The following is a 15037-nucleotide window of genomic DNA, read 5'->3' as shown; positions in this document are numbered from 1 at the left end:
TAAGACCATTAGCTTTTGCATTTCGGGCAGAGAATATGGACAGCTATTTCTTCTCAGAAATTTGTAAAACAAGCTGAAAGAGGAGTTGGCAGTTTCCTAAGTAACTTACCTGTAGAATGCACTCCTAATGGAAAAGCTCACAAACCCACTTTTTAGAGTCATTTTCACTGGGACTGGCTAACCCATGCATTAAGCTTTATAGAAAAGGGTACAGGGCATTAGAGGCCATAAGAGCCTACTTGACCATGAGAAGTGGGCTCTGGTGTGCTTGTGGTCCGAGAGGAAGCAGCTGCTTCCCTAACCACTTGCTCCATGGCTCTGTGTCATCTGGTCTCATTCCCTGTGAAGCCTCCAAAATGCCTTGACCCTGGGCGGTAAGTACAAGAACAGGTTGGAGCAGGGAGCAAGTCCCAAAAAACAGGGGTTGGTGCTTCTTCTGCCCCATTTTCCTGGAGGAAATGCCTACTTATGTCTGAAGCTCCTCTCTTCCAACCACCATGCCTGTAGAAGGACCTTGGCAATCCCACCAAAGCCTTGGAGACTAGGATTACTTCACAAACCAGATTTTAAACATAAAACTTGTCTGTCGTTATCCTCTCAAGAAACACCTGTATCCACATGCAAGTTATCTACCATCTTTGGAGTGATTCGTTTGCTACATATAAGGCTACCCCTATGCACTGAAGCGTTTTCAGCTATCTTTGGGGTGTGATTTGAAGACTGAGAAGGATATCCAGTCACAGTTCCAGAAATAACCCCCCTTAAAGTAATGTCTTCCAGTCAGAGTGTTGGCTCCGGAAAGCCTCCCCCGGGGGTAAGCTTGCTAACCAGAGGGAGGAGGTAGCACAGACCCTGGCTAGTTCATAGGACTGTAGGGTGCCTCTGGTCTTCTGTTTTCTGTTCCCAACCCCATCCAGTAGAAATACACATCTCACTGTAAAGTACACTGTGCACAAAGCCTGTGTGCAACTTTATCCTATCACACTCACATACAAATACGGCCCACTCCCTGTTCCCCATTTCCAACCACAGCCAAATCCCTCTGGGCTCCTGCCAATCCAGTGCCTACTCTCAGTGGAGGAGATAGGCTGCATGAAGGAAGACCAAGGGACTCCAGGCCTGACCTTACGGATCCACTTAGGTACTTCATTTGCCCTGGACACAGCCATTAGCAGGCAGGAACTCCCAAATGAAATTCAGCTCTATTCCTGAATGCAACAAAGGACATCCAGCTCTCCACTCCACCATATTTCACTATTTTTATTCTTAATCTCAGGCTACGTTTATCCAGCAGCCAGCAAGCTTCTGAGTTACCACTGCTCTCCCTTCTTGGCCAACATCATTACAGAGGAATGCTGTCATAACTGAAAAACAATATAATCCTTAAAAAAATATATCAAGTTCAATAACAAATATTCACAAACCAACTGTAACAGTCTTTTGTTATATAGCATAGCTTGACAGCAGGTTAACATCAATTTCTAAAAATAACTAAGGACCAGGGCACTGAGATGGCTCAGTGATTGTGATTCTAGGTCCTGGGGTCCTGGGACCGAGTCCGGCATCAGGCTCCCTGCATGGAGCCTGCTTCTCCCTCTGCCTGTGTCTCTGCCTCTCTCTGTGTCTCTTATGAATAAATAAATAAAATCTTTTTAAAAAATAACTAAGGACAGACTGGATTAAACCAATTGATTTAAGTATTTTCCATGTCAAGTTTTGTTTTATTTTGCCAATGTGTCAGCTGTTATGGAAATATGGTAGTTTGCTGATTACTGTAGGCAGGTAAAAAAGTAATCTATATTCATTCGTTCAAAAACTTATTTCTTGACCAGCTATTATGGAGTGTGGGCTCAGGGAGGGCAGGGCCCATGCCTGCCTTGGTCACCGCTGTGGGTTCAGCACATTTTTTTTCAGTCTCCTGTGTTTAGGGAGGTGTTACAAATCCCTTCTGAAACATCGGCACTGCACGAGGTGATGAAGAGGCAGGTGTTCTCACAACGTTCAGAGTCTAGAGGTAGAGAAACGATCTGAACCAAATCTCCAAGCTTTCCTCGGGGGAAAAAAAAAATCACAAGGATCAGGACACATGGATGCCAGACACGCTTCTGCCACAAACCGGTATTGTGCAGTCTGACCCAGTTAGTTAGAAGGGTCCAGTTTTCCTTTTTGAAAAATAAGAGTGCCAGCTTAGATAAACCCAAAGAGCCCTTCTGACTTTTTCTGACTGCCTGAAATAATTTAGGGCCCAAATGTCTTTTGTGGATTTTCTGCTTTCTGTAGCATCTGGACAGATTTGCAGGATTCTGGTCAGCAGATGAAATGCTGGCTTGGGAGCAGAGGCACGTGTGTCTCTTGGCCAGGCGAGTCAGGGGCCAGGGGCTGCTGAGGTGCTGTGTCCTGAGGAAGCCACTGGCAGGAAGGAGTTATGTAAGCACCCTGCAGAAATGTTGGAGAGGTGAGATGTTTTCCATCCTTCTGCAGCTCCGCGTTGCTGGGCAGCAGTTGGCTGGCTGTCACGGCCGTTAACACGCAGGACAAGTACCAGACTGTCCCCCAGCCCCACCCCCCGAAGCCACAGCTGCGTCTGGGAGGACTGTTTGCAGCCTCTCTGCCGTTGGAGCCAGCCCAGGGCTGCTCCCCATGTGGGGGGCGGGGGATGCGTTCCCCCACCTGCGTTGTCTCCTCAGCAAATTCCCTTTGCTGCTGCCTCTAGAGAGGACACCCCTGTAGAGATGGAAAACGCCAGCCAGTGGAGGAGGGTAGCAGGCCAGGCTGTCCTCAAAGGCAGGCTATGACGGGATGAGGCCTGTGCCTTCCCTCCCATTCGCCTCAAATCACTCCAACCTAATTGAAAATAAAATAGAGTTTGCCATTCTTGTATCTCTGCCTGACAAATGCCCCCATAAAGCTGTGTTCGAGGCACATTCCAAAATAGATGGCATTGTGCTTATTAGAAATTCAGCTCTTAATTTTTAAGTGGAATGCTGTGTGTGCCACATCAACTGATGCCTATCACCTCGCTTCCAAAATTGAATTTTGTCCCAGCTTGCCAAACAGGCCCATTAGTGACAACATCAGGAAGTCCTGAAATTTCCTGGTTACTAAAGAGGGTACATTAAACAAACAGAACAAATCAGGATGATGTCTGGATTTGATTCCTGGCATGGATGTTAACATCTCAGTTTCCCCATTGGTAAAAATTATGACTAAAGTCCCTCAAAAACCCAAGCAGAAACCTGCCACAGATGCAGCAATTATTGTCATGGTGTCATTCCGGCAGTCATGAAAACCATGAAGGAACACCGAATTTTCATCTGGACAAGAGTTAGATGTAGCAATGTCATCACTCAAAGCCATCACTTAGGTTCCACTGCAGGATTTATATGTGACCTTTGCAGAAGTATTCAAAAGGGCCACAGAATTAGAGCTAAACACACATACGTACCCCTCACGTACACACATGTACCATGATGCATTAAACCTCTTGTCTGTAGAGTAGACAAGAAACTGGAGATGTAAAAAAAAAAAAAAGAAAAAAAAGAAACTGGAGATGTGGCAAAGAAAAAACCATGTGGAATATCTCCAGTTCTGGGATGGCTGGGTGGCTTAGTGGTTGGGTGTCCACCTTTGTATCAGGGCTTTGTCTCGGGGTCTGGGGATCAAGTCCCAAATCGGGCTCCCAGTGGGGAGCCTGCTTCTCCCTCTGCCTAGGTCTCTGCCTCTCTCTGTATGTATCTCATGAATAAATAAATAAAATCTTGAAAGAAGAAAGAAAGAAAAAGAAAGAAAGAAAGAAAGAAAGAAAGAAAGAAAGAAAGAAAGAAAGAAGAAAGAAAGAAAGGAAGAAAGAAAGAAAATTGCCAGTTCAAACTGAGCATCACAGGCCCAGGGTAGATGTGGAAGAAAGGGTTGTTGAACTCACTTTTGTCTTGGAAGAAATGGGTGTAATTTTTTCAGTTGTTCTGTGTCAGCTACATTTAATGATATGTTATACGAATTTCCACATTACACGGTCTCTGTACTATTGTTGTTGTTGTTTATGTAGGCGCCACACCCAGTGGAGAGCCCAACTTGGGGCCTGAACTCATGGCCTTGAGATCAAAACCAGAACACAGATCAAGAGTTGAATGCTTAACCAACTGAGCCACCCAGGTACTCCCAGCCTTTGTTGTTTTTAAGATAAGACACCCACAATGCTAGCTTGAATAGCCATCATCACAAATAAGGTGCAGGGAAGACAGAAAATGTGAGTTCCAATTTGTGTGCCAGTTTAGTCATTGTGTTCTGCGGTTCATCCACACTGCTGACTCCTGCCAGAGGGCTCCGTAGTGCGTGTGTAAATACCTCTGCAGAAACTGCACAACGGACCCTATCTTTGCTTTTCACTTTCTAAGACTGTCACAATAAAAAATTTGCTTGGATCTTCCTTATTTGTCTTTGTTCCTGTCATCTGCTGTTTTACAAAGTTTTGTTTTATGTATAGAAGACAACACATATCTAGATAGGTCCAGATGGAGGGAAGATTGGAGAAAAAAGGAAAGGAGGAGGGAGAGAGAGAGACAGAGACAAAGACAGAGAGAACACGTCTCTGTAGCTCTATTTTTGTTTTGTTTTGTTTTTCTGGAAAACCAACTTTCTTTTTTATGACAAGTCTGCTTGCTTCAATTCAGGAATGAATTGGCACTAGAAATAAAAAAAAATTAAATGTCTTGCGTAATTGTTAACTACTTAAAAAAATAATTTATACTTGTTCTAGTGTCAATGGCCACCAGAGAGAAAGGAGAATCACCTGCAAAAATGATGTTGAACAAGGTATGTTCTGTGTGCTTCTTGGAGTTTGCGAGGATCCTTGGAAATGGTCGTGTTCAGAGTATGCCATTGCACTGTCAAGTTCAAGGGCAGGCAGGCACGAGTTGTGTTTTGAAAAGTAAGAGCAATCACTCAAACATTATTTTGATGATTATATCAGAGTACCAATGAAGGGCAAAGACAGTAGGGTCTAATTCTAATTTCATAATACATATAAGATGGCTCCCAACTTTGCGTATTTTCAAAATATTTCATCTTTTTAACTCAGTAATTATATTTAAAGGTTTAGTTGTGAGAAGCCATCTTCCTATAGCAACATCTAAGTCACTTCAATGGATCATGACCTCTGATCTGTTTTCTTAGTTGGACGGTATGAAAAATCAGAAACTAAACACTGTTAATATATATGTTCCCCAAATCAGTGACTTTTATATTTGAATACTAGACTTTATAGGTTGGAAATAATACATATGCTACTTATTTTATACATGGCACTACAAAATTAGCCAGTCAGTATGCTTTGTAAAAAATGCATAACATGAAACAGGAAGACCTCTGGGACATGGGGCAAAAGTAGAAACAGACTCTGTCCTTTATATTCAATGTGAAAATATTTTATTTGTACCCCACAAAGCATTACTCATAAGGCAGCTTCAGAGCTGTCACATTTGAGATAAATTTCACGTCTTGTCCCAACCTTGTATTTTTCCCTCAAGGAGGGATAATTTAAGTTAAATGTCCAGAAAACTATATATATATATATATATATATATATATATATATAAGAGTGGCCCTGAAATGAGGTGTTAGGAACCCCATCCCCTGGATTCTCCTTGATATGCATGCTTTTCTTCCACAGTTTTTACAAATTATTATTTTGAAATTCTCACATTAGGAAAAGCTATAGGCAGGAAGAGTGTCAGAGAAAGAGAACCTGGTCCTTCAAAGAAAGCTACTGAGAAGGTTCTTGGGGGATAGAACAAGGGAAGAGAGGGTCGTCTAGCTCTCTGAGTGCATCTGTTGGTTGTCTGTACCGCTGTTAATCTCCATCCTAGGCTCCCTGGGAACGAGGTCTCTTTGTTTCTGGGCAGGGTGGCTGCCCTGAGCCCCATGCCTCAAAGCTCAGGTCCAAATTAGACCAAATTAGAGGCAAGGAAGCGCCACGGACTCAGTGGACACTGACTCACCAAGCAGCCTCATCTTCCCTGTTTCTCCCCAAAAGACTAGTTCTTTTGCAGCAGTGCAGAGAGAACCGCTCTACCTCCGAGCGCTGTCACTCTGCTGTATTCCTTGCCGCAGGACTGGGTTTACATAGCGACCTGTGATCACAACCCTGGTTCATAGCAACAACCGCTAGAGAAGACAGCCGCCGCTTTGTTCACCTGAGGCAGCTGGGGTTGGGATGTGCAGGTGTATTTGCAGCAAGAGGGTTGTGGCAGTAGCCGCTCAGGTGTATCCTCTTGTCTCTTCTGCATGTCCTGTATGTCGGACCCTAAAAGCACATGGACAGAGATGGTAACTCAGAGGTTTGTTTGATGTTAGGGCTGTTTGTTCACTTGTTGCCCTGTTTAGAACCCACAGGCAGAGTTCATTTCGTTCATGGAGGGTGGGTATGTTCTTCAGGTGGGTTTTAACTTCAGGTGATTTCTCAGACTTTATACAAATAAAATGAAGAACAGGTTTTAGAATGCCTTTTAGTAGACCTAATTTCGGAATCATTAATTAATTTTGAATTCATTAATGAATCGTTGCTATAAAAGGAGACGGGAAATCAAGAAGGCGTTCCTTGTTATTGATTTGCTGACTCCTTATGATTAATAGAAATTCGGTCTGTTATGTACATCCACGCACACACACACCCTTTGGGAAAGGTCAAGTTCAGTTACACGGCATTGTACTTTGTGCCTTCGAAATGTTCCCTGATTCCTCGAAAGAAAAGAATGTACATCCCTGCTTCTGAAGCTTTGGGTCCAGCTGTCTGGTCTTACTTTCCACAAAGTCTGTGGATTGTAAATTGCAAAGAAAATCAGCAACTCTGTTATACCCGGAAGGTTCCTGACTTTGAGAAATGCAGTCTTTCGGGGCAGGGACAAAATACAAAAAAAAACAGTTCTCTTGTCCAACCTGCACAGCCTTTGGACGTAATTGACACACCACTTACGTTTCACCCCAAAACGCTCTACAAAGAATTTATCTAAATGTGGCCCCTTCGTTTAATGCCATCTGCGCCTTTTTAAATCACTCAGAAATACTCCCCAAGTTAATTAACCTCTGCGGTCCTGGCATTTTTCGATTACCTAGCTGAAGCCCAAGAACGTATTTATAGAGTGTGCAGGTTATTCAAGGGTTAAGGCCGAAAATGTCTGAAGAAAATCAGCTTAAATATGTTGTACAACAAAACATGTTATTGCGGGTATGGGAGTGAGGCTATGATAATGAATTTCAGACTCAAGTATTTTCTTTGATTGTCACAGAAATATGTGAGGAGCCGAGGGTTTGCATTCAGTGTTCAGCACGGAGTTGGTTGCATTTCATTACCAGGGGCTAATTGTATGAAAACTGTATTCACATTCAGAAATCCTGATGCGGTAAAGGGGTTGGGTGGGGGCACGCCTGGGGACCCAGACACCCCATGTGGATGATCATTTAAAAGAGGAAGGAGTAGTAGTAGCCATTGGTGTTTGAATACTCTTTGAAGGGGGGCTCAGAGACGACTGCTGGTGTCCGAATCACACCCATCTGCAGTTAGAGCCCTGGCCATGGACCGCTTGTTTCCAAGTACCTCGATAGCCCCCTCCGAGTGGATGCGGAGACGTCCCTGGAGGTTCAGGAGACTGCTCCATTAGATCATTAAGTATGTCAATAATGTTCAACAATCAAACCGGAAGAAAATATGCTATTAATCCGCTTCTTCCTGAGTGTTTATTTATTGTAATCATTCATCACCATAAGCCTGAGAAGTTACTTATATGTTTTTTTTTTAAGTGGCCGAGACACTGTGCCTTGGTTAAATACCACACGGTACACGGACGCGACAAACCTAAGAGAAAGATGGGCATGTTGCCTGATAAAGAATTACAGTAGAAGTGAAAGGCTGACCTACAGTCAGGGAATGTTAATCATTTTTACACCAAAGTGAGTGTAACGTTTCTATAGGGAAATTACTTCAATCTGGTCAGTGCAAGGAGCAGTTTGTATAATCGGATTGCAAATAAGGTTTGATCACATTCCAGCTTAATCTACTCTCTGAGCACCATTTACGGCACTAAATCAAACCCAGGGAAGCTGCCGGCGTGGTTTTACAGTCATTACACCCAAGGGGCAGGGACTCGGTAATAAACAGCAAATAAATTGAAGCACTGACTTGCCTGCTACAGGGCATTTCTAATTATCCTCTAGTTTAGCTGGAAATTGTCATGCTCTCATCACAGCCTATTTTAACTGCTGCTGAATAAGAGTGATACTTTTAGGCTGAATTAATTGAGAATATGAGGAAATGCAGATTGCGCCTCTGTCTCTCCCCATCCTTCCCCCTCCCCAGCCCACCTCCCATCCCTGCCAACTTATGGTAGGCATTTAAGCAGCCCTGAGAAAACTGTTTATTCTGTATTCATCTGTCTCCCTCCTCTTTGGAGGAATCAAAAATGTAATGTAACAACAGCACGCCTCGTTTATTTCAATTACGGCCCAGAGGAGCCACCAGAACGGACAGCACTAATAAAGATAACTTGCAAGTCCTCCCAAATGGGCTGGCAAAGTCACGATGGCTGGTTCCATCCCCGAGCTGACGGGGTGCAAGTAGAATTGCCGATCTGCGGCCTCATGTGACAGAATCAGTTAGGATCAGAAAAAGTAACTCAGCCAGCAGGGCTCCGGGTGGCCTCCCATCCACCTGCACCATAGACTCACCCTGCCTCACGACTGTCCTGGCATCAGAATCCATAAGGCCGTCGTCCCGATGGTCTTAGCAATGTGAGCAAGCTGGTGGTCGGGGCTTGAGCAGCCTACGAAATAGCCACTGGGGTAAGTTCTGTTGGGAGGTGAGCACTGGGAAGCATTCGTCACATCCTATGATTCATTAGAAATGTCAAGGTATTGAAGCCATGCTTTTTGCGAAATGACCACAAGAGATTTTTAAGAATTTAAGATTTAAGAGGATCATTTCTCTCTCAAGTTCACAGGCTGTGACTCTCAAGTAATTTTCGTTGAAATGGCAGTTCCTGGTTTCCAGGCAAACTCCGTAGTGCCTAGGCAATCCTCCTAAGTGGGAAGTGACTTGTTATTCTTTCTAGCTGAGCTTTTAAAGTGAGATGAGAACAGAGAGTATGACCTTACAGGAAAAACAGAAGGTTCTAAGCTACTCGGATTTTGCTCCCAACTTCTGCTATCCCACCAACTTCTGCCTATCTTTCCACGGTTCAAGTTTTTTAAACGATTTCACTTGTTCCCCTGGGAATCTCAGGATCAAGGGTGAATAATACCCTATATCCATGAAGCTCTCTTGACTTCACTCCATATCAGGCAGCACAGCTCACCTTTTCCAGAGGAGAGTACACCCAGTCGTTGCGGGGAGGGGGGTGAACAGTGTGACAGGGGTCCTCCTTCTCCACTCTAACCATCATCAGGAGGGACTCCTCTTCCACCACCCACACACACCAAGGCAGGGCTTTCCATAGCAGTCACCTTGCAATCGAAAATGGTCTTCTGCTGATGGATTTCAAAGTGGCTTTCATCATGTTTGTATAATGTGTTTTCAAAATGTGAAAATGCAAAGCATATAGGTATGTTATTATCCGATGCCTTTAAAACAACAAAGAATTTCCCCATGATGCATTCATTGTAGGTGGTCGGAAAGCAATGTACCCTACAAATTCTCTTGTTGGGGACTCGGAGGAGGATCGTGACTCCTGGCATCCCTGCCTCTAAATTCCCCCTCCTGCCCCTGCACGGAGAGGTGAGTTGACTACTGGAGTACTGTCACGACAGAGCACCTGTTAGCACAGAGTCCAGCCGTGACAGTGGCATAAATCCTTGTTCTTGAGGGCTGTCACAGTGGCCCTCGGTAATACTGACAAAACTCCTAATGACACGTGGGGGAAAAAAATAGAAGGATTCTCTGAGGGGACCACAGCAGATTTTAAGCAGGGCTGCAGAAACTTAAAGCCTACTGATGGTATTAGGCAAGATGACCTCAATTGAAGCAAATTAGGACCATCTGGACCTAGAAAAAGATGAAAAGGTACTGTCTACTTAACAAAAGGTTTTTCTCTATAGAAAAGTTATCCACAGAATTTCTTTAAATAGATATTTCCAGGAATCCCTGGGTGGCTCAGAGGTTGAGTGCCTGCCTTTGGCCCAGGGCATGATATTGGAGTCCCAGGATTGAGTCCCACATCAGGCTCCCTGCGTGGAGCCTGCTTCTCCCTTTGCCTGTGTCTCTGCGCCCCTCTCTCTGTGTGTGTGTGTGTGTCTCTCATGAGTAAATAAATAAATAAATAAATGATCTTAAAAAAAAAAAAAAAAAGGTACTTCCATTGTAGATGACGCTGTTCCCATAGCCTGGTGCTGCCACACCACTGTCCAAGTCATGTTGGCCAGGTTCGTTGACTCAGTTTCCTTATCTCTAGAGTCAGGGGCTAATAATGCTCACTGCACAGGGTTATTGTGAGCAATAAAACTAAGTAGATGCAAATCAAAACCACAATGAGATACCACTTCACACCCATCGGGGTGGCTATTAACAGAGGACGTGGAGAAATCAAAACCTCCATGCCCTGTTGGCAGCGTAAATTGCAGGTGCAGTGGACAACCATTTGGTAGTTCCCCCGAAAACATAGAATTACCATATGATCCAGTAATTCCACTCCTAGGCATATATCCAAAAGATCTGAAAGCAGAAACTCAGATACCTACCTATACATCAATGTTCATAGCAGGATGGTTCACAATAGCCAAAAGGTGGAAGCAATTCAAATATCTATCAATGAATGAATGAACAAGCTAAATGTCATATACGTGTACAAAATATTATTCTGCCCTAAAGAGGAGTGCTGTTCTTACCCATGCTACAACATGAATGAACCTTGAGAACATTATGCTAAGTGAGCGAAGCCAGACACTAAAGGACAAATGTTGTATGATTCCACTATGAGAAGCACCTAGAATGGTCCAACTCATAAAGACAGAAGGTACGGTTGCCAGGGGCTGGGGGGAGGAAGGGTTGGGAAGTTACTGTTTTATGGGTTTAGGGTTTCTGATCAAGGATAATGAAACAGTTCTGGAAATGGATAGTGGTGATGGTTGCAAAACACTGAGAATGTTCTTTTTTTTAATTTATTTATTTATTCAGAGAGAGAGAGAGAGGCAGAGACACAGGCAGAGGGAGAAGCAGGCTTCATGCAGGGAGCCCGACGCGGGACTCGATCCCAGGTCTCCAGGATCTGCTAAACTGCTGCGCCACTGGGGCTGCCCGAAAATGTTTTTAATGCCACTAAATCATACACTTAAAAATGATTAAAGGGCTAAATCCTATGTCTACTTCATCACAATTTTTAAAAGGCCAAAAAGTACTAAATCTATTTTAAAAATAACCTCTGGGACTGATGTTCCGTATATGCTATTTGAATGTGAATCATTTGACTTCTACAAAAGAACAGCTTGCCCAAAGTTTTAAGACCTCCTCTTAGGACAGGCACCTTCCGTGAATGTCACTCCTGGCGACACATCACAATCTCCTGGGGCACTTTTTAAATACATTGCTGCTTGGGTCTCAGCCCGGAGGATGGCCTGGGAGTGGAATCGTCTGTTTACCCCGGGGTACTGTGCCAATATTTTCATCTTCCTTGTGGGCCATGATGTACAAATGTTCAGGAGCACTGCCAGGGTGAAGTCCTCCTCTACGATGAGCAAGGAAGGGCCTCCAGCTGCAGCTGCTGGCAACCCTCTGAGGGCTGACCTTGGTACCTCATATTGATGAAGCAATTATAATCTGCCTGGGTGCACATATCAGCATTGAATGTTCTAGGAATCCCATTTTACAGATGAAGAAAGTGCGACTCACAGAGACCAAGTAGCCGGCCCAGGTTACCTGTTACAGAACAAGTGTGTGGATTAGCCTGAATTTGGGTCTGGGTCTGACTCCAAAGCCTTCAGTTTTCCCCATTCCAGTCTTCCTCAGTTCTCTTGTCTCCTGACTCATCTCGTGGTGAGACTTCAAAGTGAACTAGAACTGAATCCTAAATCCCAGCCAGGCCAGTAGCTGGAAATGCTCCGGAGCTCCAGGCAGGAGCCAGTGCCCACCCTCCCAGCTTCATACTTCCGAGGCCCTTGCGCTACTTCTTGTGTCTGGGTCCCAGGCATAGGACTCTATCTCAAAGCAATGCCACTCCTATCCTGCTACCATTTTATAGAATAACTAGAACTGGATCACCCTGAAAAGTGACCCTGCATGTGCCCAAGACCCCACGAGCTCTAAACTCTTTTCTGCTTTGCCCGATAAATTCCATCTGGCTCCCTTTCCTGCCAGGCCGTCCAATGAATATGTTTACTTACCTCCAGTTTAATGATCATTTTTCATTTCCTGACAGCATATACAGTGGCTATTAATTTAACTAAGTTTTAGATACATATGCTCCTGGTGCAGCCTGTACAAAGAGGTGTCATTTATTTAGGGCTCAGGGAGGAGGGAAAAGTTACTCCAACATACTGCCTGCTGCAGGATGATAGACATACCTCACACAACTAACTCCATTTAGTGCGATCCTTTTTTAGGTGTATATTTTATCCGACTCAACAGAAACCCAGGACAAAGTTTGCAAAGGGGTATGTTGTACCTCTGATCAGGAGCAGAGCTAATGAATGTATCAAGATGGAACCCGCCCACCCAATGCTCCTTGGCACAGAAGCACCCATTGTAACGGCAATGCTCATTCGTATGTGCCCAAGACAACCTTAGAAAAAAGTCACTTTTGAGAGTTAGAAGTTCCCAGGACATGTTTGTTTAAAATATTTGATGGCAGCTCTACAGACTCTGGGTCTGACCAGTCATTGTCCTCTTGGATGGCCAGCTGAGTTCATTTTCACCTGCCCAGGTATATTTTAAAGTCGTGTTATTTACTAGAAGATGCTCTCATGCCACTCTAGAGGTCTGCCTTCCCAGTAGCACAGACAACAAAGACCATCACCTGGACCAAGCGGAGAACCATTCAGCATCAACATGAGTAAAAACTTCACTTTTTACCTGGAAATGCAGAGACTGCCTGTTATGGGATTAATTGTGTCCCCACCAAAAGATGTGTCAAAGTCTCAATCTCCCATACCCTTGGATGTCACCTCATTTGGAAATAGGGTCTTTGCAGAAGTCATCCAATTAAGATGAGGTCATTAGTATGGGCCCCTAATTCAACATGACTGGGGTCCCGACAGGAAGAGGGAAATGCCATGTGAAGACAGAGACACCCAGGGAGACGGCCATGGGATCATGGAGGCAGGGACCCTGTGTGTGACTGCAACCCCAAGACTGATGGAGAGGTGCAGAAGGATACGTCCCCAACACCCAGAGGGAGCGTGGCCCTGTTGGTACGTTAGTTTGGGCCTTCCGGGGCCCCCGGAACTGAGAGAGCATCGTTTGTGTGGGGTTAAGCCCTCAGTCTGGTGAACGCACTCACAGCAGCCCTAGCAGAGCAGTACACTGCCCAATTCTTTCGAGTCCTGTTGGTTTGGTATCTGCATTTAAAGTGTCTACATGTTGTCCATGTGCCGTTCCGTATTGTGTTCTTTCTTTTGGTTTTGAGGCAAATTAATTAACACGATACAGAGAGGGGCGAATACAGATGCTGAAGCCCTCACTTTAAGCCCTCATATTCCTTTGTTCTCCATTATTGCACCAAATTATTTAATTGGGTCTCTCTGATTGTGCTCAGACACAGAAAAGAACACAGTCTATTGTGAGACGCCCTCCAACCATAATGCAATATCAAATTCAATTCCCATCCAAGTGCTCGCTGCTAAAAGCCTGTTCTGTGGCTGCAGATTAATGAAGATCTGCATTGAGCAAAGTGGTGGTCGTAGAGACATTATTTCCCTCCAATAGAAGGCCTATTCTTGAAGAACAATAAAAGCATAGAGAAGCGTTAGTCTGCTTATGGATAGAAATAAATCAAAATGAATAAGAGGGTTGATGGAAATAGTCTGAAAGCAGCAGAGTGCAATTCTGAAAATACTGTTTTTGTTTTCTGAGGACATTTTCTTCCCTTCCCCCACCCTCCCCCCACCCCCACCCCCAGACCCTCGTAAAATGTTGCTGGGTGCAGGATCAAAAGCTGTGGAGTGAAGGACAAATCTGAACATTTAAAAGCCAGTTACAGGTAATCAACATTTTATAAATGTAATGCAGGCCAGCCTTGCTGTTTATACTCATGATGGGGAGGCAAAGCAAGGGGACTTTGGTGTAAATTTGGGGGAGGGGAGCCACACCCAAAGAGGGGATGGTTGTGAGGATGGCCAGCAGTACCGTGCGGCTTTCGGCAATTACACACCAGGTGGATTCTTGGTTCTCTCTGCTCCCTTTCTCCTTAGACGGTTGGGTTTTCCACTCTTTTCCCTTCCTTCCTTCCTCTATCCCAATGTTTTGCCTTGAGGTGGCCCATAATTCCATAAAGAACTCCTTCTGGGGAGGCACTCCCACCCTCCATCCTTTGGCACCCAGCGTGCTCCTGCGCTGTTCCATTGCATTCTAGCAAAGATCCATCGGCCATCGATGTGGACCACTGATTATGTTTAATGATCGATTGTGTGCAGCCTCCCTCCAAGCACTGTCTCTTTAGCAAAGGCAGAAGCCTCTGAGTTGGCTCAAGGCACACGGAAGCTCTGACCGAATGACCCCATGAGACAGGAAGCTGATGAGGGAGACACAGTTTTAAACTTTAAATCACGGGGAAGCCCCTGAAGTCCCCCCTCTTCCTTCTCACTGGCCAGTGGACTGAGGAGAGGCATCCACAAAGGATTTCTGTGGGAACCACCACTGGGCTCTGCTCTCAGGCCAGAGGCCTTTCCTGGGTGGATTTCTGTCACTACTGCTCGCTGATGTCTCCTCTCTGTCCACTTGTCACAGTCACTGTCATGTGATCTTTATATGATCTTTTAGACAATCTCCCATCTGCCTCAATGACCTCAGCTCTGGCTCATCTTCATCTTCTGTCCTCTGCTCTCCTCCTCGTTGGTGACATCA

Source organism: Canis aureus, chromosome 17 (genome assembly GCF_053574225.1).
Source record: "Canis aureus isolate CA01 chromosome 17, VMU_Caureus_v.1.0, whole genome shotgun sequence".
Classification (NCBI taxonomy): Eukaryota; Metazoa; Chordata; class Mammalia; order Carnivora; family Canidae; genus Canis; species Canis aureus.
The sequence above is the reverse complement of the archived record's forward strand: the minus strand, read 5'-3'. Positions refer to the sequence as shown.